General features: G+C 38.5%; 1 pseudogene; it reads right to left on the reverse strand.

The window, feature by feature from the left end:
- The window catches only part of LOC136317811 (probable 18S rRNA (guanine-N(7))-methyltransferase pseudogene), a 97128-nt pseudogene that overhangs the window by 11971 nt on the left and 62031 nt on the right, over positions 1-23126 (reverse strand).

The following is a 23126-nucleotide window of genomic DNA, read 5'->3' on the forward strand; positions in this document are numbered from 1 at the left end:
TCTCAACAAATTTAAGAAGACTGAAATCATATCAAGCACTTTCTCCGATCACAACGGCATGAAACTAGAAATGAATCACAGCAGAAAAGCTCAAAAATTCTCAAACACATGGAAACTAAATAGCAGGGTGTTAAATAATGAATGGATTAAGAATGAGATCAAAGAAGAAATAAAGAAATTCCTAGAAACGAATGACAATGAGCATACAACAACTCAAAATTTATGGGACACAGCGAAAGCAGTGCTGAGAGGGAAGTTCATAGCACTACAGGCACACTTTCAGAAGCTAGAAAAAGCTCAAATAAACAACTTAACCCTGCATCTAAAAGAATTAGAAAAAGAACAGCAAGTAAAGCCCAAATGTAGTAGAAGGAAGGAAATAATAAAGATCAGAGCAGAAATAAATGACATAGAGGCTAAAGAAACAATACAGAGGATCAATGAAACTAGGAGCTGGTTCTTTGAAAAGGTAAACAAGATTGATGAACCTTTAAGTAGACTCACCAAGAAAAAGAGAGAGAGGACTCAAATAAATAAAATTAGAAATGAGAGAGGAGAAATAACAACTGACACAACAGAAATACAAAATATTGTAAGAAAATACTATGAAGAACTGTATGCCAAAAAACTAGACAACCTAGATGAAATGGACAAATTCCTTGAAACATACAATCTTCCAAAAATCAATCTGGAAGAATCAGAAAACTTAAACAGATCGATTACACCAAAGGAGATCGAAACAGTTATAAAAAAACTCCCAACAAAGAAAAGTCCGGGGCCCGATGGCTTTACAACGGAATTCTACCAAATATTCAAAGAAGAACTAACTCCTATCCTTCTCAAACTATTTCAAAAAATTCAAGAGGAAGGAAGACTTCCAAACTCCTTTTATGAGGCGAGCATAATTCTGATTACAAAACCAGGCAAAGACAACACAAAGAAAGAAAATTATAGGCCAATATCTCTGATGAATATAGATGCTAAAATCCTCAACAAAATATTAGCAAACCGGATCCAACAATATATAGAAAAAATCATACACCATGATCAAGTGGGATTTATTCTGGGGAGGCAAGGCTGGTACAATATTCATAAATCAATCAATGTGATTCATCACATAAACAAAAAGAAGGAGAAAAACCATATGATAATTTCAATAGATGCAGAAAAAGCATTTGATAAAATCCAGTACCCATTCATGATCAAAACTCTCAGCAAAGTGGGAATACAGGGAACATACCTCAACATGATAAAAGCCATCTATGAGAAACCCACAGCCAACATCATACTCAATGGGCAAAAATTAAAAGCAATCCCCTTAAGATCAGGAACAAGGCAGGGGTGCCCCCTTTCACCACTCTTATTTAACATAGTCCTGGAAGTCCTAGCCACAGCAATCAGACAAGAAGAAGAAATAAAAGGCATTCAAGTTGGAAAAGAAGAAGTAAAACTATCATTATTTGCAGATGATATGATATTGTATATAGAAAACCCTAAAGTCTCAGCCAAAAAACTACTGGACCTGATAAATAAATTCAGCAAAGTGGCAGGATATAAAATCAATACTCAGAAATCAGAAGCATTTTTATACACCAACAATGAACAGTCAGAAAGAGAAATTAAGGAAACAATCCCCTTCACAATTACAACCAAAAAAATAAAGTACCTAGGAGTAAACTTAACCAAGGAGACTAAAGACTTGTACTCGGAAAATTACAAAACATTGATAAAAGAAATCAAGGAAGATACAAACAAGTGGAAGCATATACCGTGCTCATGGTTAGGAAGAATAAACATCATTAAAATGTCTATATTACCCAAAGCAATTTATAAATTCAACGCAATACCAATTAAAATACCAATGACATACTTCAAAGATATAGAACACATATTCCAAAAATTTATATGGAACCAAAAAAGGACACGAATAGCCTCAGCAATCTTAAAAAAGAAGAATAAAGTGGGAGGTATCACACTTCCTGATATCAAGTTATACTACAAGGCCATTGTACTCAAAACAGCCTGGTACTGGCATAAGAACAGGCATATAGATCAATGGAACAGAACAGAGAACCCAGAAATAAATCCACAGTTCTATGGACAACTGATATTTGACAAAGGAGGTAAGGAAATACAATGGAGTAAAGACAGCCTCTTTAACAAATGGTGTTGGGAAAATTGGACAGCTACCTGCAAAAAAATGAAACTAGATCACCAGCTTACACCACTCACAAAAATAAACTCAAAATGGATAAAAGACTTGAATGTAGGCCGTGAAACCATAAGCATCTTAGATGAAAACATAGGCAGTAAGCTCTCCGACATCTCTCGGAGCAATATATTTGCTGATTTATCTCCACGGGGAAGTGAAATAAAAGACAGGATAAACAAATGGGACTATATCAAACTAAAAAGCTTTTGCACAGCTAAAGACAACAAGAACAGAATAAAAAGACAAACTACACAATGGGAGAACATATTTGACAATACGTCTGATAAGGGGTTAATAACCAAAATTTATAAAGAAGTTGTAAAACTCAACACCAGGAAAACAAACAACCCAATCCAAAAATGGGCAAAAGAGATGAATAGACACTTCTCCAAAGAGGACATACAGATGGCCAATAGGCATATGAAAAAATGCTCAACATCACTAATCATTAGAGAAATGCAAATTAAAACCACAATGAGATATCACCTTACACCAGTCAGAATGGCGCTTATCAACAAAACAACACAGAATAAGTGCTGGCGAGGATGTGGAGAAAAGGGAACCCTCCTGCACTGCTGGTGGGAATGCAGACTGGTGCAGCCACTGTGGAAAACAGTATGGAGATTCCTCAAAAAACTGAAAATCGAACTGCCTTTTGACCCAGCTTTCCCACTTTTAGGAATATACCCCAAGGACACTATAGAACGGCTCCAAAAGGAGAAATGCACCCGCATGTTTGTGGCAGCATTGTTCACAATAGCGAAGATCTGGAAACAGCCCAAGTGTCCGTCAGAGGACGAGTGGATTAAAAAACTTTGGTACATATATACTATGGAATACTACTCAGCCATAAGAAATGATGACATTGGATCATTTACAATAACATGGATGGACCTTGACAACATTATACGGAGTGAAATAAGTAAATCAGAAAAAAAAAAAAATGAGATGAATCCATACATAGAAGGGACATAAAAATGAGACTCAGAGACATGAACAAGAATGTGATGGCAACAGGGGCGGGGGGTTGGGGGAGGGGGGATGGGGTGAAGAAGGAGAGAGGGGTTAGGGGAGGGGAGGGGCACAAAGAAAACCAGATAGAAGGTGACAGAAGACAATTTAACTTTGCGGGAGGGGTATACAGCACAATCAAATGTCAAAATAATCTAGAGATATTTTCTCTCAACATATGTACTCTGATTTATCAATGTCACTGCTTTAAATTTAATAAAAAAAAAAGAGAAAAAAAAATATCTTCTTTTATCACTTTGAATTTTTTCCAAATACTTTTTTTTAATTTGAAACTTTTTTATTAAACTATGGAATACATGCAAAAATGTTCACACATTATAAATGCATTGTGGAAAGAATTTCATAATCTGAGCACATCCCTGTAGCTTTACTTCCTGTTTAACTCTTGAATGGAAGACCACGAGTTTTTAAGTCCAGCAGTCCTCTTCCTCCTTCTCAATCGCATTCAGGATCTGCGAACATATCTTATGAAAACTTAGAATATCCACAAGGTGGTGCATCAATGGGGCAAAGATGAAATCTTATTCTAAAGGACTATTATGTGCTACCACCAAGCTTGGGTATGAAATCTCACTTTTTTTTTAGAAAATTAAATGGAACAGGGTGACATTGGTCAACAAGAGTACCATCTCCACATCATTTGGAGAGTTCATTATGATGTATATACATCAACCAAATTTAAATAATCTTCTGTCACCTTATATTTGTCCCTTTTTATATCATTTCCCCTCTTCCTCCCCTATTCCATTTCCCCTGGTAACCACTGCACTCTTATCTATGTCCATGAGTCTCAATTCTTTATCCTACTTATGTGTGGAATCATACAATTTTTAGCTTTTTCTGATTTACTTCTTTTACTCAGTATAATGTTCTCAAGATCCATCCATGTTGTCGTAAATGATCCTATGTCATCTTTTCTTATGACTGAGTAGGATTCCATTGTATATATGTACCACATCTTCTTTATCCAATCCTCTATCGAAGGACACTTTGGTTGTTTCCATGTCTTAGCCATTCCTTTTTTAAAATTTTTATTTAGTTTCAATGACCTAGGCTCCTAAGTTGAGGACACTGTCATTTCCTCAATATCTTATTTATTAGATGAAAGTCCCTTATCCAAATCATTAAATCAAGGTGAAGGGAATTAGTGTCACATTTTGAAGAGTATCAAGGAGTTTGTGGAAGAGTTTTTTTTTTTATTTTTCCATTTTTTTATTTTAATATTCAATTTTAGAGAGGAGAGAGAGACAGAGAGGGATAAAGAGGAGAAAGAGACAGAGAGAGAGAAGGGGGGAGGAGCTGTAAGCATCAACTCCCATATGTGCCTTGACCAGGCAAGCCAGGGTTTCAAACCGGCGACCTCAGCATTTCCAGGTTGACGCTTTATCCACTGCGCCACCACAGGTCAGGCTTTATTTAGTTTCATTCTTCGGTCAGGGCACATACAGGAGCAGCTTGATCTTTCTTCCTGCCTCTCTTAAAATAAATAAAAAAATATTTACATACATTTGTTTTTAAATTATTTTTAATTATGATTGGCACACAATATTATATTTTTGTATGTACAACATAATGACTCAACATTTATGTACTTTAAAAAGTGATCACATTGCCTGACCAGGCAGTGGCGCAGTGGATAGAGTGTCGGACTGGGATGGGGAGGACCCAGGTTTGAGACCCTGAGGTCGCCAGCTTGAGCGCGGGCTCATCTGATTTGAACAAGGCTCACCAGCTTGAACCCAAGGTCGCTGGCTCAAGCAAGGGGTCACTCGGTCTGCTGTAGCCCCCCAGTCAAGGCACATATGAGGAATCAATCAATGAACAACTAAGGAGCCACAGCAAGGAATTGATATTTCTCATCTCTCTCCCTTCCTGTTTGTCTGTCCCTATCTGTCCCTCTGTGACTCTCTCTGTCTCTGCTACAAAAAAAAAGTGATCACCACAATAAATCTAGTAACCATCTGTCACTGTGCATAGTTATGATGTAGACTCTCTCTTTCTGAACAAGAATAATAACAATATATTGTAGGCTTTTTTTATCTATATAAGAGTAAAATGCATTCAGTGAATATCATAATGGCCATAAGAAAATAAGTACAAGTACATACAATATATGAAATGGTGTTTCATACAATATATGAAATGGTGGTAATAGATGTAGAATAATGACTTCAAGCAATAAAATAAGTGGAAAAAAGGAAACCCTTTTAAGGGTGCTTCTATTTTAAATCTTAAAGTTAATGTCTATGTTAAATTATTGCTTTGGGCAATCAGGTGTTCTTAAAAATTTAGATGATAAGACTGTAGTTAAGAATCTCAGCCTTGGCTGGGTAGCTCAGTTGATTAGAATATCACCTCAATATGCCAGAATATGGGTTATATACCCAGTCAGGGTACATACAAGAATCAAGCAATAAATGCATAAATAAGTGGAAACGTAAATCATTGTTTCTCTCTCCCTTTCTCTTGCTGTCTAAAATCAATCAATAAAAAAAACTTACAAGATCTTATAAATGTTTCACCAAGAAACTAAAGATAATACAGTGTGTCCATAAAGTCATGGTGCACTTTTGACCGGTCACAGGAAAGCAACAAAAAGACAATAGAAATGTGAAATCTGCACCAAATAAAAGGAAAACCCTCCTAGTTTCTGTAGGATGATGTGGCAGCATGTGTGCAGGCGCAGATGATGACGTAACACCGTGTATACAGCGGAGCAGCCCATGGCCATGCCAATCAAGATGTGGACGGTACAGAGGAAAGTTCAGTGGCTCGCTAAATTCGAATCTGTGACCAAAGTGCAACGTGAATATCAGCGCGTTTATAATGAAGCGCCACCACATAGGAATAACATTACTCGGTGGGATAAGTAGTTGAAGGAAATCGACAGTCTGGTGGAAAAACCCCATTCTGGTAGGCCATCAGTCAGTTACGAGTCTGTAGAGGCTATACGGGATAGCTACCTAAGGAGCCCTAAAAAATCTGCGGGAGTCCACATTGAACTGCACTGAATAGGTATGAAACTGGGAGAGTTTTTCTTTTATTTGGTGCAAATCTCACATTTCTATCGTCTTTTATTGCTTTTCTGTGACAGGTCAAAAGTGGACCATGACTTTATGGACACACTGTATTTCGTCCTGCCCCTTTTTTCTCTTTTGGGTCTTCTTATGCATCTCTCTTGAGTATTTACCAACCCTTTCACTGCACATCATAAATAAAAAATAAAATGAAAATTGTGGCAAGTTTTGCTGTGGGCTCAGGAGAGTAACTGCCTATTTATTGTCAGAGCAGACTTAACATGCAGATGTGATTAGAAATGCTATATTTTAGCAATCTATAGAAAAAACATCTTTAAGCTAGTTGTGCTGTCTTTGATATTATAATATTAAATACCTGACATTTCAAAAAAAGATAGAAAAAGAATGGCTGGCATTTCAAGCTAAACTAAAAGCACAAGAGAATTAATAATGAGGCCAAGGTTGTGAGTAGGTTTTACATAGATGGCATGGTTTCATATAGGTCAACACTAAGATAGAATGCAGTTAAAAATGCACATGGACCAGAATCCACTAGTAGAATTGGCAGAGTTTAAGAGCACAGAAAAATAAACTCAGAGAATAAAAGAAAGCTGTCTAATAGTGTGCTTATAAAAGTTTAGCAATAAACTATGTAATTTTCAAATCATTTTCATGTAGTCTCTGTGACAGGTGATATGTTCATACCATTCTGAACACAAATAACCTAAAATGCAAGAAATGATTTAGGTACCTTTAAGAAAGTGGTAATTCTACATACGGGAACAAATTGTTCTTTCCTTGGTTGTAACTATTATTTTAATCTACTCTGAGTCTGGACTAAACTTTAGGTACTTGAAATGATAGTAAATGATTGTCTGGCTATTAAACATTTTCTCATCAACTTGATGAACAGTGAAATAGAAGACCTCCCCTTGGGTAGATTTAAATAATTACAGTAAGTTCTTCCAGAAACAGTCTTTAAAAAATGTCAACTTTTGATCTCTTAGATACTTTCAAGTGTTTTTTTAAAAAATTATGTGGTATGCTGTAAGTAAAAATGCATTAAAATAAGAAAATACATTTTTAAAATTTAATGCAGATAAGAAGACTAATATTCATTTTATAAAATATCAAGTCCTAGTTTAAATTGTTATAAACTGTTGCCCCTTTCCCCAAGCCATTTAAATGTCTTGCATGTCAGAGTCATCTGTGCTCAACCATCCACCATCATCATCACAAACTTCCTCATGACTTTTGGATATCGAGTGAGTAATGTTATGAAATGTACTTCTTGGATATATTTGTGACTTAGGTTTCACCTTTAGAGAGAGGAAAGAATGAAACCAACTCAGAAAGAAAATTAAATCACAGACAAAAACTGAAGAGAGATTTTGAGCTGCTCAAGAACTTGTATTCTAGTCACTTCTGAGACCTTATATGGCTGAGGGACCAGAGATTGCATGTTTCTTTTCATGCTCAATCTATATATACTAGGTTATTATTTACTACCTATATTTGCAAAAATTTTTATCTAGTAAATATATTGTAATTAGATGCATTTGTTAGTGATAAACATGAAAATATATTATGTGTATGTGGATGCCTGTGTGTATGACTGTGTATTATATATACATAGGTGTATATATAATATACAATATACAATATAATATACAATATATGTATAATACACCTATATGTATATATATATACACACATAGGTGTATATACATTTGTGTGTGTATATATATAATATATATAGTATAATTATGCAGAAATTATTATTTTAGACTGATGAAAAGCTCTTCCAAAGAGCTAAGGTTTTTAAATCATGAAGAAAAAACATTTTTTAAAGTGGGAATTATTTTGAGCAAGTACCTATAATACCTGCAGAACTTGATTTACAGCAGGAAAAAGAGAACTTTCTGCACATATGACAGATGCACTTTACAACTTAGAAGTTCTTTCAGACATATACTCATTTGACTTCTTTAACATTATATGAAGACTTTTATAAATATACACAACAAATGTTCTAAGTTTAGAATTGTAAAGAAGCATTTTTTTATGACCACAGATTCTGTGGGTCAGAAATTTGGAAAAGACACAATAGGCCATTCTTGTTTCTTTTCTATAATGTCTGGGGACTCAGTTGGGAAACTTGAATGCTGAGGGTTAATTGATGGCAAGGACTGTTATTATGTGGGGCTCATTTATCTGGGCTGGCAGAACTTGAATACAAAAGCTGCCAACAGAAATAATATCTATACATGGCCTCCCTTATGACTTCGCATCCTTACAGCATGACCGTCTCAGAGCAACTGGACTTTTTCATGGTGACATAAGGATCTAGCAGCTAGTGTTCTAGTGAGAAAGGCAGAAGGACCAATGCCTCTTATAACTGAGCCTTAAATATCAAGCAACATAATTTTCATCCTATTCTATTCATTACAAGTGAGTCACAAAAACATCCAGCAAAATAAGAGAAGAATTAGAGACCACATATTGGAAAAGGAGTGACTATGCTCTACTTATGGAATATGGGGTATTTTTGCAGCCATCTTTTGAAAATACAATATACCACAGAAGATAAAGGTTCAAAGAGGTTGAATGACTTGCTGACCTGGAAGAGTAATTGATAAAACTAATAGCAGGTAATTGATTGGAAGACAGCATTTGTGACCTACAAAGCACTGTTCAAAGTCTACAGCCAAATATATAAGTGAGATGAAATTGTATCACAGCCACAACAATGAATTAGGAACTTCAATATATTAACAATACTTTAAACCTTCAAAACTCAAAACTTAATCTTTGATAGCTATTTTAAATTATTTTTTATTCATCAATTACCATTAACATGCAACATTATATTAGTTATTAGTTTCAGGTGTACAACACAGCGATTAGACAATATATAACTTACTAAGTGATCATCCTGATATGGCTCATACCCATCTGACACCACACTTAGTTATTAGAACATACCAATTTTTCTTTTAGGACCCTCACTTTTCCTTCTCACTATAATAAATTCCAATATCCTGGTTATTCTGAGCTATACTCAATATTCAGGAAATATCTTAATCTAATGCAATGTCAGAGCAGATTGCCCATTGCCCAACTCATAAAATGAGATTTATGTTGCACAATTTAATGATATCTAATGGGACTACTTCACAGCAGACATACATTTTCCCTGAGGGTTTTCATCAGTTCTGAGTCAATTTTTGTCTGATGTGTTTCTTATTTCTCAGCATGCTGGATCTTGGAAGTTTTTCCCTGCAGCAGCTGAGTGTCATCAGTGAGGACATATGCCTTTAACAAGAACTCTCTCCCATGATGATATTTAATCCTGAGGGGAAAATGAGACTTCACTTGAGGTGCAATTGGAGAAGGACAATAAGGACTTCCCAGCTCAGTAACTGAAGCAGACAGTTTCTTGTTCCCAGAGAAGCAGCTGTCATAACTGGGGGATTTATGGCATGATGTTTCCCAGGTGAATCAATGTTGTGGTTAGCAGTGCCTTGGCTTCTGAGCAAGGAAAGGACTCCATGGAAAAAGGTCAAGTTATGGCCCTCTGACTTATAGAAGCAAATGTCTTGCATGCCATGCTTATAAAATTAGATAGGGTTCAGTAAGTTGTATGTCATTAAACTCATGTAAGGTTACCTCAACCTTTATGTAAAGAGGACCTACAGTGTTCCCACCATCAGTGGATAGCTAACTAACAAAGTATTTAAAATGAAGAAGAGGTTGTCCAAATGGCCCTCTTTATGTTCTTTTGGATGACTTCTTGCTTATGGTCTTTTTGCTCCATGCATGGACTTACCAACTACATCTATTTTAAACATATCACAGCTATTCTTTCAGGCAACTAATATTTTTCTCAGCCTTAATAAAGCCATCAAAGCTACTGATATTTAACCTAGGCTGATATGCAAGAGATTCCAGAAGGATAAACATTAATAGACATACAAAAGGCGTAACCTTTTACAAAATTCAGACCCATAGAAACATAGCAGAAAAATCACTTATTTGAGAATCAACCCATATGTTGTGACAGTCTGACTTTGCTTAATTCCTCAGGCTTTCTGAATTTTAGTTTCACCTTTTCAAAATTAGTTTTAAATGTACCATATAAAGTTACTATAAACTTAAAATAAGGAAATATTTTTAAATGTTTCCATTGGCGAGAGAGGCATCAACTTATTGTTTCACTTAGTTGTTCCATTTAGTTGTGTACCCATTGATCACTTCTCGTACATACCCTAACTGGGGGTCAAATCTACTACCTGTCGCATGCTGGGTTGGTGCTTTATCCATAAGGCTTCTAGCCAGGGCCAGTTAAATATTTAAGTAAATATAACATGGTCTCAAAAACTGTGTATGCAGAGGCCCATGCTGGTTGGCTCAGTGGATAGACCAATGGTAGTCAACCTGGGCCCTACCGCCCACTAGTGGCGTTTCAGCTTTCATGGTGGGCAGTAGTGGAGCAACCAAAGTATAAATAAAAAGATAGATTTAACTAGCCTGACCTCTGGTGGCGCAGTGGATAAAGCGTCGACCTGGGAACACTGAGGTTGCCGGTTCAAAACCCTGCACTTGTCTGGTCAAGGCATATATGGGAGTTGATGCTTCCTGCTCCTCCCCCCTTTCTCTCTTTCTCACCCTCTCTCTCTCTCTCTCTCTCTCCCTCCCTCCTCTCTAAAATGAATAAAAAAATTTAAAAAAGATAGATTTAGCTAAAGTAAGTTGTTTTATAAAGATTTATTCTGCCAAACTTTGCAAAAATTCTACATAAAGTACTTCGTAAGTAATTATTATTATATCCTTTAACTTGCTGTAACTCTGCTTTATAAATTTTATAAAGTAAAGTTACTTCCCTACTTTATAAATCACCATTACTGTGGAACTGGTGGGCGGTTAGAACATTTTACTACTAATAGAGATACAAAAGTGGGTGGTAGGTATAAAAAGGTTGACTACCCCTGGGATAGACTGTCAGCCCAGAATCTGAATGTCTTGGGTTCAATCCCAGGTCAGGGTACACAGAAGAAGCAACCACCTGTTTATCTTCCCTTCCCTCTCCCCTTCTCTATCTTCCTCTTCAAAGCCCATGGCTCCATAGATTTGAGCATCGGCCCCAGGCTCTGAGAATAGCTCAGTTGATTTGAGCATCAGCCCCAGACAGGGATTGCCTGGTGGACCCTGGTCAGGGCGCTTGCAGAAGTCTGTCTCTTTATCTTTCCTCTTCTCACTTAAAAAATATTTATGCAGTATTTACTCTATTTGGCAGTTCCTTTTTCCTACTCCCAGTATGTCTGGAACAGGACCCAGGAATATGCATTTAATAAGCTCCCTGGACAACTCTAGTCTGAGAATAACACCATAAATAGGACAAATCATTAAATAGAGATAGAGATGAAGAACAACAATAACATCTTTAAAAAATAAAGAAAACAAACAAATATGAGCACATATTTTCAGAAACTTTAAAAAGTAATGCAAAAGTAGTCACACAGTTATGAATGAGTATGATTGGTTTGGACATGCTCACATGCTTTTTCTTTATAATCATAAGAAATGCTTCATCAGAAAGCAAAATTTATAAACTGCTTTTCTGGAAGTAGACCCTGGACTCGACTCAAGTAAATGTAACTTCTTCCTTGGCACTAAGTGTCCTACTACACTTTGTGCTACATCAGATTGTGGTTTCTTTGCTGACAGAATTTTGCAGATCTCTATCCTGTGATGTCAGCTGTTGATGAAAGGTCAGGCTTCCTTCAGATAGTACATTATTGCCCTTGATTCACCCCCTCCCTTCCACAGACATGCACAGACATTTGCTCAGCTGTCAACCAGCACCAGGACTTGTATCTGTAGTTACCATCCACTCCTTAGATAGTTCAAAATGCCCAGCTCTCTGTTATCTTTCGACTAGCTCAGTAAACTTATGTTCAATTCAAGTCACAGTCTTCTTCTCTATCTTATAATGGTGAGAGGAGGAGTTTGACTCACTGGGAGAAAAGAAAGAGACAGTGGTACATGTAGTCAGAACTTTATCAGTTATTGAGATTCACTAAATGCAAAGTGTGTGTAATCATATAATATAGATTCATCTCCTGGTACATAGTATATTCTTTATCTGTATTTTGTGATTTTTGACTACAAAAGTGTGAAGTTACTATGTTCATACTGGTTTCACAGATGAATTTGGGCTTAGAATGTTAAATACCAAATGAGCAATGTAAGGAATTGTTTTTGAGGTTATTGATTTTTTTCATTATCTGGACTGTGATAATGATTTTACAGACACACACATAGGTTAAAAATTATCAAACTAAAAACTTTTAAAAAATACATTTTATTTTATATCAATAATGCCTCATTAAAGCTGTAAAAAACAAACAAATGAACAAACACAATGCTACATCATATGTTCAAGATAGCATAGACAGAAAATAGTACTTCTATCTTCTCTCCTCTGAAATGTGTGCTTATACTTACCAAGCCAGGATGCAGAATAGTGAGTGAAGAAGGCATCATCTCTCTGAAATAAAAAGAGATGGAGTGGTCCTGGACAGCTGGCTCAGTGGATAGAGTGTCAACCCAGCATATGGATATCCTAGATTAGATTTCCAATCAGGGCACACAAGAGAAGCAACCATTTGTTTCTTTTCTGTTACCTCTCTCTCTTCTCTCCCTCTTCCTCTCTTGTGTCCAGTGGCTCAATAGGTCTAAGCAATGGTCCTGTGTGCTGAGGATAGCTCAATTGGTCCCAGTGTCAGCCTTAGGCTCTAAAAATAGCTTGGTTGATTTGAGCATCGGCCCCAGACAGGGGTTGCTGGGTGAATCCCAGTTGGGGCACATGCGAGAGTCTATCTCACTATTTCCCCTCCACTCACTTAGAAAAATAAAATGAGGTGGAGTGAAAAGGAATATACAGGCCTTTTGGTTTTCCTTAGAATATTAACACCTCCTCTTGATGTGCAAACTCACTTGAGAAAATGAAGCCCAAACTGTGGTATTTGGAATCCAAGGTCGATCTGCTCTGTCACTTATTTCTGGGGATAGAGATGCTGCTAGTATTGGCAGCTTCAACCTAATGAGATGTCTTCTAAAAGAGAGAATTCTGTGCCACAGCCAGAGATCACACCTCTAGTATGGAGGTAGCTGTTAGTTAAAGGAAATTGGGATGACTGTTAGCCTTGGATTGGAGAAATATGCAAACTCAAAACAGCTAAGCTATAACCTCTGTTAGGGCTCAGGCGGTGAATGTCTTATCACAGCTCTAACCCCGTAGCACATGTAGTAGTAGATGCTTAATCATTATTTTGTGATTAAGTGACAGAATAACTTGCCAATTCTAAAAAAATTAAATGCAAGTGGATCTTTTACCATTAAATTTATTTTCAAAAAAGACAACACAATAGATATGGTGCAATATTTATTTTGGCCTGACCATGCAGTAGCACAGTGGATAGAGCATTGATCTGATATTCTAAGGACCTATTGATCTGATATTCTTTGAAACCCAGAGGTTGCTGGCTTGAGCGAGGACTCACCAGCTTGAGCATGGGGTCACCAGCTTGAGCGTGGGATCATAGATATGACCTCATGGTCACTAGTTTGAGCCCAAAGGTTGCTGGCTTGAAGCCCAAGGTTGCTGGCTTGAGCAAGGAATCATTGGCTTGGCTGGAGCCCCCAGTCACAACACATATGAGAAAGCAATCAATGGACAACTATGCTGCTACAACTATGAGTTGATGCTTCTCATCTCTTTCTCTTCCTGTCTGCCTGTCTGCCCCTGTCTGTTTCTTCCCTCCCTCCCTTCCTTCCTTCCTTCCTTCCTTCCTTCCTTCCTTCCTTCCTTCCTTCCTTCCTTCCTTCCTTCTCTCTCTCTCTCTCTCTCTCTCTCTCTCTCTCTCTCTCTCTCTCTCCCCCCTTACTGTGTGTGTGTGTGTGTGTGTGTGTGTATTTTTTTTTGGAAAAATGTAGAGATGAATATCTAAAATAAAATGTGTAAATGATGTCAAGATTTCAGTTGCCTGTGCTTCTCTTATGAACTGAAATCACATAATTTACATTATAATCAGCTTTTCCCTGCAACTGCATTTTGCAGTGAACTCTGGGCTTTTATTAGGGGCAGATTTATCTGCATTAACAGACAAAATGACATCACCCTTGCTTTTAGCTTATTCTGCTTGTTTCCCTACAAAACTCAGCTCATTAAAGTTTCTCTAAAAATAATGCTCTTTTTTGTAAATTTTGATAATTAATTATAGTTTCATATTTTATTGAGGAAAAATGGAGGTTTCAGACACTCTAGATAATACATTATAGAACAGGAATCAAGTAAACCATGAGGGGTGCCAATATACTTTTAAATTTTTTAAGAAAACATTTTTCTGTTATCTCACTTTAAACTGTTAGCTCAAATGAAAATAAGAATCATTTTATTCCTTAATGATGGAGACTTACAAATATTTATTTATTTATTTATTTATTTTTATTTATTTTTTTTTTCATTTTTTCTGAAGCTGGAAACAGGGAGAGATAGACAGACTCCCGCATGCGCCTGACCGGGATCCACCCGGCATGCCCACCAGGGGCGACGCTCTGCCCACCAGGGGGCGATGCTCTGCCCATCCTGGGCGTCGCCATATTGCGACCAGAGCCACTCTAGCGCCTGAGGCAGAGGCCACAGAGCCATCCCCAGCGCCCAGGCCATCCTTGCTCCAGTGGAGCCTAGGCTGCAGGAGGGGAAGAGAGAGACAGAGAGGAAGGAGAGGGGGAGGGGTGGAGAAGCAAATGGGCGCTTCTCCTGTGTGCCCTGGCCGGCAATCGAACCCGGGTCCTCCGCACACTAGGCCGACGCTCTACCGCTGAGCCAACCGGCCAGGGCCGAGACTTACAAATATTTAAATGCAATTTTTATCAACAATTGGTCCAAGTTCTTCCTTTACAAGTCTGTAGGTCACTGTATGTTTGTTTGATAGATAATATGAATTCAACTAGGTTTGGATATCTGAAGCTTTTAACTTTCCAAATCTCTCTTTTAGCAGACAGGTTCAATCAGTATAAAAAACATAATGAGGCGTGGAATTATATTGCATTATGCAGCAATATAATTTATTTCTTGAAACACCTAAAAAAGAACAAATACATCTCTGAGGCATAAGAACATGTACTCTATATTGTAGGCTAAGATTAATTTAGCATGACCAATCAAGTTTCAGAATCATATTGGGAAAGTATGCCTGTTTTGATGGCTTGGGTTTAAAGCTTATGATGTTATGAGGGAATAGAGGATACTATGCAGAAAATAACAAAATGGAGCAGAAATCAAGGATTTTATGGTGAAGAACTCATTGTTATGAAATTATCAAGCCCCTTTTTTTCCTGTCCATGCTGGGGACATTTTGCTTTACCATGGGTTCTCCTGTTTTAAAAATGTTCTTTGGTACAGTTTGACTTCTGAATGTAAAACAAACAAAAAACAAGCTAATTGGGTTATAAAAACCTATCACATTGCCTCTAGAATTCCTTTAAGAAAAGCTTTAATTTTTTTTTCTTGTTTCTCTGTTGAATAATAACAATATTAGGCTCCTTTGTTTTTTTTATTCTTTGCCATTTTCCTGCAGTGAGATTCTTTCCAACTTAATCCTCTCTCATCTGTAATTAGCAGTGGATAACAACATCTTGATTCTCTGTGTATGTGTGTCTCACATGAGCAAAATGATGTGATTAGCAATTTGCATTTAATAATTTAGGAAAATGTGGAATGTGGAAAAATTTGTTTTATTGTTCTGCCTGGCTTTCTTATACTAATCCTCTTACCCCTGACCAACAGGGGAAAATTAAAGGAAAATATCATTCACTTTTCATACTAAAAGAGCCAGAATGTACACTGTAGAATGCAGTTTTAGGTCTTAAGTAGACCATATTTGAAATGATGAAGCCATTGGAATGAGAAGGAAGGAATAAAGGGAAAAGCAATGACAACCCACTGCGAAAGCATTGAAAATGAACTGTGGTGCTCTGAGTGTGCTTAATATAGCATCCTCGGTATTGAAGTTGCCAAGAGGTCGATGAGGATGTGCCATTGGAAGTAGATTTATACGCACGAGGTGCTTGTTAGAGAACAAACTAAAAAAGAAGTAATTACACCTGAGAATGACAAGTTGACACCCACATAGAGTAATGCCCAAGTGCAGGGACAGCATGCCAGCACAGCTTCTACATAGGCCACAATAGCTTCTGTGCAGAACAAGGTGACTTTCTCACAGGCCAAAGAAGCTTCTCTACAGACCAAGGTGGCTTCTCTATAGGCCAGGGCGTCTTCATAGGCCACAGAGATGCTGGTTCTGATGCCAGTGAAAATGTGGTTCTTGTACAGTGCTGAAAGAAAAAAAAATTCAAAAAACCTGCATTTGGAGAAGCTTAGACTGTTGCAGTAAGATTTATTCAGGAATGAAATAGAAGGTTGCTCACAGGCATTCAGTGTCCTATCTCCATCTGTCCCACCAAAAGGAAAGTTCAGTGTAGTATTCAGCAAGCCCAGTTATAAAGACCTAAATTCAGATATTCTGCACCATGGTTTGGCCAATATCAAAGCTTAGTGTAGTCCAGGTGCTGCTCAAAACCTGTCCTTGGGAGACTGTGGGACACTCATGCCACAGATGGCTGCCAGCCCGCACAGCATGGGAGGCAACTGGACAACTGTGTTCCCAAGCAGGAAGGCAGAGAGAAGGGGAGAAGGGCAAAAAGAGCTGGATCTCTGCTAACTGTTTATATATTGGGACTAGGAAGGATTAGATTCCTTTAAGCCCACCAGTTTCTTTGGAATTCACTAGGCTTGTATTGATTGGTTATTCCCACTAGTCAGTCAGATTCTTCTTCTAAACTTGATGTTAATAGACAAAACTCTGTGATCACCATTGTGACCCCCCCATTCTAGGAACTGATTCCTTTTACCCCAAGGAACTGGGAACTGGAAAAACCAGTTCTTCTTAAGGAGAGGGAGGACTGAGTCCCTGAGGGCTGAGGCATAATGGACTCTGAGGGCACAATGGACTAATTAGTCTGTGAATGTTATAGCCTTTTAGCAAATTAAGCTAGATGGGATGGTGAAGGTTCTTACTGAAGCATGTTTTCCAGTTTTATAAAATAGAATGTTTCACTCCCTTTGCTCTCTTTCCCTATCAATATTTAGCTACCTGCCTAAATTAACAAAGCCATCTTTCCTGCAGGCCAAAGCAACTTTCTTTTAGACCAAGAGGGCTAAGTTGCCACAGTTCTACCTTTCCCTCCAGAATTATTTCCACTGCATTACAAGACAATCTCACTTGACAAAGGCCACGATTAAGCCGGCATTCTAGCCTACTGCTGGACCGCTGATTTTATTTCTCACCACTTATTTCAGTTGGCAGGTCCAACAAACAACCGCATTAAAGAGGCCTGCCTGTGAAATTCATGAGGGAGCCTTCCGAGTGTGCCCCTTCACCTTTCCACATCCGAGCAAATCATGCCTTTCTACACACAAGGGCACCACATCAAGCTGCTCAAGAGGCTGTGTCTGCCACGCTGTGAAGGTGTCAGAAGGGCTCTCAAATTGTGGTGAAATCAGAATATGTAAAGGGAGGGATTTGTATCCAGCCCCAGGGAGAATTCTCAAAATGTCATCAGTTCCTCTCCTGCTCTGGTGTCTTTATTTGTCCCATCTGTCCCCAGAATGAGTGTCTGGCTCACTCTTCTACAAACTGGAGTCCTCGCTTTGGCTCTCACTCAGTATATTTCATGTTTCAGTATTAGCACTTTTAACAATGTGTTTGTTAGCAGACAGCCTAGGAATTCATAGCATCATTAACGGCTAAAAGTGTAAGGCGGGACTTTTTTTTTTAAGGTGAGGGGATGGGAAATAGTGAAGCAGACTCCTGCACTGCATGAGCCCCAATTGGGATCCACCCAGCAACCCGATCTGGAGCTGATTCTTTAGTACCAAGCTATTTTTAGCACTTGAGGTTAATACTCTCAAACCAACCTAGCTATCCTCAGTGCCTGAAGCCACAATCAAGTCTCTGGCTACAAGAGGGGAAGAGAGAGAGAAGGGGGAGAGGGAAGGAGAAAGAAGCAGATGGTCATTTATCCTGTGTGCCCTGACAGGGAACCAAAGCCAGGATGTCCATATGCCATTAAAGCCACTGAGCAAACCAGCCAGGGCCTAACATGGATCTCTTTAGGATTCTAAATCTTTTTATTTGGCTTTTACTTCCTAAAGGATAAAAAATAAGTCTGTTAAAATAAGAATCACACAAAGAATGAAAATATTAAAAATAAGGTATATGTGTGATATAATATATGCATATATATCCTATAAGCTATATAAGATGCATACATGTGAGGCATATAATATGAGATATAAAAATGTGATATATTTAGTATGTATACAAAATATAAATATATAATAGATGTGTAATACATATGTGATATATTTAGTATATATGTATGTAAATACATACGAGTCACATCAACTATGAAAAATCCTAATTTAGTTTAAATTTATTAATATACTGAATTAATATTCATTAGGTCTGTTAAAATGAGAATCACTTCAGGTATGAAATATTAAGTATAACATGTGTGAGATATAATATGTGCATATGTATCATGTAAAGTATACATTATAAATATATATGAAATAATATATATGCATAAGGTACATATATGTGATATATTTAGTATATATACATGTAAATACATACATAGCTTTGCTAATTGGATTGGGTAAGTAAAACACAGAATGAAGACTGTCTCTTTTTTAGAAGCTTTTAAACATTAATCTGAAAATGTACTTAAACACTAAAACTGTAAATTATATGAAAGGGTAGCATGAATGAATGTTGTGGTGACAATGAAATACTCGGAGACTAGATGAAATGCTCTGAGGTGCTGAGAGAGGACAACAGTCCCAGTCAGCAGACTGAAGGACTGAAGCCTTCTCCCCAGCCTTACTCAGCTATTTATTAGCCAGTACAAATAACTCAAGGAAGCAGAGAGCAGAAGTTTTCAGAAGGTGAAGTAAAGTACAAGGAACATGCTGACTCTTAATCTTTGTTCTGAGAGCCTAAATATTTCTGTTACTGAATCTTATCCTGCTGTTCTTCTGTTTTTAGCATGTACTGGACTCTCATCTGTTCAGAGATTTTGCCCTAGGACACTTCATTGCCTCTAATTGTCATCCTAACTCTGCATATTTTCATAGCATATTCCTACAAATAAAAACAGTAATCAGCATTAGAATAGTACACATTTTCCTTTATAAATTGCCTTTCTTTATTCATATACCCATGATAATATTATTAAAAGACTACCCCTTTCTTAAGGAGTGCAGTGACCATGAATATTTTGTGAGTCATTTTATTTAACTACAGTCATCCCTCGCCATATTGCAGTTCACTTTTCACATTCTCACTGTATCACAGATTTTATTTTATTTTTGTTTTGTATTTTTCTGAAGTTAGAAGCGGGGAGGCAGACAGACTCCTGCATGCACCCAACCAGGATCCACCCAGCATGCCCATCTGGATTGTTGCTCCATTTCAGCTGGAGCCATTCTAGCACCTGAAGTGGAGGCCATGGAGCCATCCTCAGTGCCCGGGCCAACTTTGCTCCAATGGAGCCTTGGCTGCAGGAGGGAAAGAGACAGAGAGAAAGGAGAGGGGGAAGGTGGAAGAAGCAGATGGGCACTTCTCCTGTGTGCCCTGACCGGGAGTTGAACCCGGGACTTCCTCACACCAGATCAACACTCTACCGCTGAGCCAACCAGCCAGGGCCTGTATCACGGATTTTTAAATTGTATATATCTAATTTTGTATTGTGGATTTTTTGTTATATTGCAGGATTTTGCAGTATATAGGTATTCTTTTATATATTTATTATTTTAATTATTTTTGTGGTAAAATAATCATTTTGTAGTGTAAAAATTAAAAACAATATAAAAATATTAATTAAAACATATTAAAAGAATTTTTTTTTTTCATTTTTCTGAAGCTGGAAACAGGGAGAGACAGTCAGACAGACTCCCGCATGCGCCCGACCGGGATCCACCCGGCACGCCCACCATGGGGCGACGCTCTGCCCACCAGGGGGCGATGCTCTGCCCATCCTGGGCGTCGCCATGTTGCGACCAGAGCCACTCTAGCGCCTGAGGCAGAGGCCACAGAGCCATCCCCAGCGCCCGGGCCATCTTTGCTCCAATGGAGCCTTGGCTGCGGGAGGGGAAGGGAGAGACAGAGAGGAAAGCGCGGCGGAGGGGTGGAGAAGCAAATGGGCGCTTCTCCTGTGTGCCCTGGCCAGGAATCAAACCCGGGTCCTCCGCACACTAGGCCGACGCTCTACCGCTGAGCCAACCGGCCAGGGCTAAAAGAGTATTAAATCATCATCTTCATCATTTTGTAGTATATTCACTGATGAGTACCCATATATTGAATAGAATTTTGTATGTTGTTAAAATTACGTAGGTTTAAGAGTATAGAAAATGTTAAGAGCATAGGAAGTGTTTCTAAGAATATAGGAACAGTTAATAACAGTTTGGAAAAAGTTTATAAGACTGTGGGGAGGGTTTATAAAGCCTTAAAATATATATAAATAATAAAATAAATATAAAGTCATTACTTCACAGATATTCACCTCTTTTGGGGGGTTCTAGAACCTAATCCCTGCAATAGATGAGGGACCACTGTATATAAAAAAAAAGCAGCCCTGACCAGTTGGTTCAGTAGTAGAGTTTCGCAGGTTTGTGGATGTCCCTGATACGATTACTGGTCAGGGCACACAGGAGAAACAACCATCTCTACCCCTCCTCCCTTCTGCCCACTCTCATATCCGTGGCCCAATTGAGTCCACTGAATTGGCCCCCATACTGAGGATGCTAAAAGTAGCTCAGTTGCTGAGCAAAAGGAGCAACTTCCATATGGGCAGAGCATCGCCCCGTGGGGGCTTGCCAGTGAATCTCAGTGGAGATGCACACAGGAGTCTGTCTCTCTGACTCCCCTCCTCTCACTTAATTAAAAAAAAAGCAGAGCCTTGGCTGGATAGCTTGGTTGGTTAGAGTGTTGGCCTTAAGTACAGAGGTTGCCAGTTTAATACCCGGTCAGGACACATACAAGAACAGATTGATGTTCTTATCTGTCTGTCTGTCTGTCTGTCTCTCTCTCCCCTCCCCCTTCTTCTGGGGCTAAAATCAGTAAATAAAAATAAAATTTAAAAAAAAATTAAAAAAGAAGGCCCTGGCCGGTTGGCTCAGCGGTAGAGCATCGGCCTAGCGTGCGGAGGACCCGGGTTCGATTCCCGGCCAGGGCACACAGGAGAAGCGCCCATTTGCTTCTCCACCCCTCTGCCGCGCTTTCCTCTCTGTCTCTCTCTTCCCCTCCTGCAGCCAAGGCTCCATTGGAGCAAAGATGGCCCCGGGCGCTGGGGATGGCTCTGTGGCCTCTCCCCCAGGCGCTAGAGTGGCTCTGGTCGCAGCATGGCGACGCCCAGGATGGGCAGAGCATCCCCCCTGGTGGGCAGAGCGTAGCCCCATGGTGGGCGTGCCGGGTGGATCCGGGTCGGGCGCATGCGAGAGTCTGTCTGACTGTCTCTCCCTGTTTCCAGCTTCAGAAAAATGAAAAAAAAAATTAAAAAAGAAATAGAAACAAAATAAAGGCATCTTTTGTTCCTTGCAAATTGGTTTAAAACTTCTCCAGTGAGCCCATCATTCAAGTAAACACAGGCTGTGTCCTCCTTTATGATGGCTCTAACGACCAGAACAAGTTTCAGTTTTTATTCTTAAATGTCAAAACATCCAAATGATCCTAAAAATAGAGGTTCTTACATGCTTATAGGGCGATTTAGTACATAGATTCCCATCAACTCCTATAAGAAGTTAGTAAGAGTGAGGGGGGAGAGAAACGTTCCTCAATGTAGCCGTTACATTCTAGGAAAAGCTAAGAGGCCTCATGATTGGGAACCTAGAAGGAGGGGGCCAACAGTGAGGGGCCATGTTGTCAGGAGTGTTTTTCCTGCATGGGTTCCTCTGAGATCTTCATCCAGCACGGCAGTCAGATGAGGCGAGACTATTCTTAATCAGGGTCCGGATTTGCAGTACTCTGACACGAGGAAGCACAGTGGAGCTGCAACAAGTATTCATCCAACCCTCGTGTGCCTCGCTCTCATGAATGACAGGTGAGACTTGCCAAAGGAAATGATGCTCTAATAAAGAAATGAAAAAAAGGCAAAATTAAAGAGAATGATTCTCCTAAATGCGTGTATGGTGCACAGCATATGGAAGGAGCCTTTTTTTTCTAAATGAAAAGTTATTGTAAGAACCATCAAACATATAAAAACAGGGTCTACAAGATTTTTTCCCGAAGAAAACCTACTTTTCACTTCACTGAAGTGGAGAGTAGTGAAGGGAGTGTAATAGCTGTACTCTGACTTGGAAGGTCACCAAGAGAAAGGAAGGCGGAATCCTCACTGTCCCTAGTTGGCTCACTATGAAAACCAGAAAGTGGGATGCAAGGGTGGCTCTGGTCATATCCTCTGGAGTAACCTGATCTACTTTAAAGAATGAACAAGTAGTCGTAAATGACCATTGGAAATAGTTTATTTTACAGGAGAAAAAAGGACAACTCTTATTCCTGTATTATTTTAGGTGATCCAGGTATTATGTGATACTTAATGAAGATTAGCAGGGAGTATCATATTGACCCCCAAATCAGATATGATTAATTTCAAATATTATATATATATGTATGTATATATATATAACCAGTATATATATATATATGTGTATATATATATTACCAGCTTGCAAAAGCTAT

This window comes from Saccopteryx bilineata, chromosome X (assembly GCF_036850765.1).
Source record: "Saccopteryx bilineata isolate mSacBil1 chromosome X, mSacBil1_pri_phased_curated, whole genome shotgun sequence".
Lineage (NCBI taxonomy): Eukaryota > Metazoa > Chordata > Mammalia > Chiroptera > Emballonuridae > Saccopteryx > Saccopteryx bilineata.